Here is a 3,137-nt window from a genome sequence, read left to right as displayed (position 1 = left end):
AGCATAATTCTATAGCCCTTCTGGGGCTCTTAGAGTGAATTACTGTTAGATTTTAAGTGATGTTTGTCTTCTCATTAAAAGACTCCAACCCGTTAAAAATGGTTAAAATGACATAACAGTTTAAAATATGGGAAAATTACTTATAATATCAAAAACTTAAATAAAATTTGTATATATTTATACAAATGCCTTTATAATTTATGTTTGTGTATGTGTTTGTGTATATACATGTATTTGTAAAAGTACGTTTGTAATCATTATGTACTACAGCTGTGTATTGTACTTAATCTTAACAAATGATCTTTTCAATATTTTAACATATTTTTTTAATTTACTATTTTTATTTTTTAATTTTAGTTAATTAGGACATATTTAATCATTATAGGAAATATAAATAAATAAACAGAAAAATTAATCACTTGAAATTCTACCACAAAAAAAAATAACCAATTTTGGGACACATACATCCTTATTTTTCTCAAGAAATTATGTCCACATGAATCCATACCTGTAATAGGTATATGAGTCTATACCTGTAACAACATCTACATTTATTTATAATTTTGATTCTAACAAAGTTGAATCATACAATACTGTTCTATACCAGATTTTTTCATTTCTCCAGTTAATGTTATGTTACACTTTAATTTTAAATTGTTTTATAATAGTATCATTATTCCATATATAACATATATGTATATATAGTACATCATTGTTTTGATGCTCCATAAATTATTATCATTAGAGATTATTTTCACTATTAAAATGAACACTGTTAATAAATATACTTTATTACGTCTTTATAAATGTGTATAATTATTCCTTTAGGATTATGTATAATCTTTATAAATGTATATAATTATTTCTTTAGGATTAATTCTCATGGATGAATTTGTTGGGTCATAAAGTGTGCGGTATGTTGTGGCAGAGACTGCTAGTCAGTCACCTATCCAAATTTCTATTCTTCTTCGCCTCCTGGGTAGTACCAGGAATTTCATTTCTCAGCCTCACTTGCAGTTGGGTGTGACTGAGTTCTAGCCAATGGAATAGAAGAGTGTGCCTCTTTTATGCCATCTGTGGGTTAAGGTTATTAACAAGCAGATGTACTTCCTCCAGGTCCTCTTCCCCTGGGCTGCCTGTAAACAGCAGAGGAAGAGGTCTGAAGGGCAGAAGAAAGCTGTGCCCCTTAGCCACTATGTGGAGGGAGGTATCCTTTCACTGGACCAGGAATATCTACCTCAGGGGTTAGTCAGTGGAAAAATAAACTTCTGTCATTTTTGAGCCGTTACATTCTTAGGGTCTTGGAACAATTACTGTTCTATGCTAAGTAATACACTTGGTTTTAGAAGTTTTGATACGTACTGTTAAATTGCATTTCTCAGTCTAAGCAGTGGGGTATCCCTGCTGCTTTTCAACCAAGATTATACTCAAATGTTTATGATTAATTTTAATATTTACTAGAAAAGGCCTGCCAACACTTTCTAGAGATTCTCCTACATTTATTGTTGCACATGACCATTATAATCATGTTGCCGATTTTCCTAAAAAGTCTTAGGGCAGATTGTTAAGGCTGCATGTGATGCAAAACTATTAACTCTATCATTCTTTCATCATTAAACCTTATATAGTCTTCTAATTATTGATTGTTATGTTGCTGTGATAAAATGTTTTCTACATATAGATTCCCAGAGGTAGATTATTTCCTTGTATGAATTTCCCAGAAATGTGGGAATTTGGAAAAATGATAGGACTAAATATACAATTTTTCATATGGGTTGTAATTTGTCTTTTATAAGGAATATGTAAGGACAGTCTCATCAGGGTAAGATGTAAAGACAGTCTCATCAGAGTAAGACAATTTGGCCCCTAAGTCATTATCATTGTGTTTTGATATTAACATTAGTTTTTTAAATGTAAAGAAAAAATTTTACCTCAAGGTTAATTTAATTGCATTTCCTGAGTATCAGAATTGAACTTTAAATGAGGTTCAAATAGTTTAAATTCCTTTAATGTAAATTATTATCTTTGTCCACTTATTTTTTGGAGTCTTGATTTGAATAAAGTTTACATATTATTGATGGATTATCCTTCTGGTGATCTGTATTTAATTAAAGTTCCTTTGATTTGTTTTTACTTAATTCAACAATTCATCAGGAACTTAGATTCATATAAGGTGTGTGACCTGTGTATCTAAATTAATTTATCCACAAATTGCTAATTAATTATTGTCATTTATTAATTAATATTCCCTTCTCTGTTACTTCCATATGTTACCTATGTCAAATAAGATTTTTTGTTATAGTTTCTTTCAGACATTTTTACTATGTTCTGTTGTCTTTATACTTATCTTTGTTCTAGAGCATAAAGTTCTGATTATTGGTGTTTTAAAAAGGGACTTGATACCTGCTTAAATTGGCCTCAGTTATTCTACTAAAAATATTTTTGAGCATCTCTCTTATTATATTTTTACATTTTAAAAAAGCTTTGTTTAATGGCAAGAAAACAATTGGGAACTATTTTCATGGGCATCATACAAGCTCCACAAAGAAACTTATGTAAAAGTATCTTTTAAAAACTGATAGAGGTGGACCTTCAAGATGGCGGAGGACTAACACATGGAGATCACCTTCCTCCCCACAAATACATCAAAAATACATCTGCATGTGGAACAACTCCTACAGAATACCTACTGAACGCTGGCAGAAGACCTCAGACTTCCCAAAAGGCAAGAAAATCCCCACGTACCTGGGTAGGGCAAAAGCAAAAAGAAAAAACAGAGACAAAAGAAGAGGGACAGGACCCGCACCTCTGAGAGGGATCTGTGAAGGAGGAAAAGCTTCCACACACTAGGAAGCCCCTTCACTGGAGGAGATGGGGGGTGGGTGGGGGGGTACTTTGGAGCCACGGAGGAGAGTGCGGCAACAGGGTTGCAAAGGGCAAAGCGGAGAGATTCCTGCATAGACGATCTGTGCTGACCAGCACTCACCAGCCTGAGAGGCTTGTCTGCTTACCCACTGGGGCGGGTGGGGGCTGGGGGCTGAGGCTTGGGCTTCAGAGGTCAGACTGCAGGGAAAGGACTGGGGTTGGCTGTGTGAACACAGCCTGAAGAGGGCTAGTGCACCACAGCTAGTCAGGAG

The sequence above is a fragment of the Mesoplodon bidens genome (assembly GCF_964165515.1).
Source record: "Mesoplodon bidens genome assembly, chromosome: 9".
NCBI classification, from domain to species: Eukaryota; Metazoa; Chordata; class Mammalia; order Artiodactyla; family Ziphiidae; genus Mesoplodon; species Mesoplodon bidens.
The sequence above is the reverse complement of the archived record's forward strand: the minus strand, read 5'-3'. Positions refer to the sequence as shown.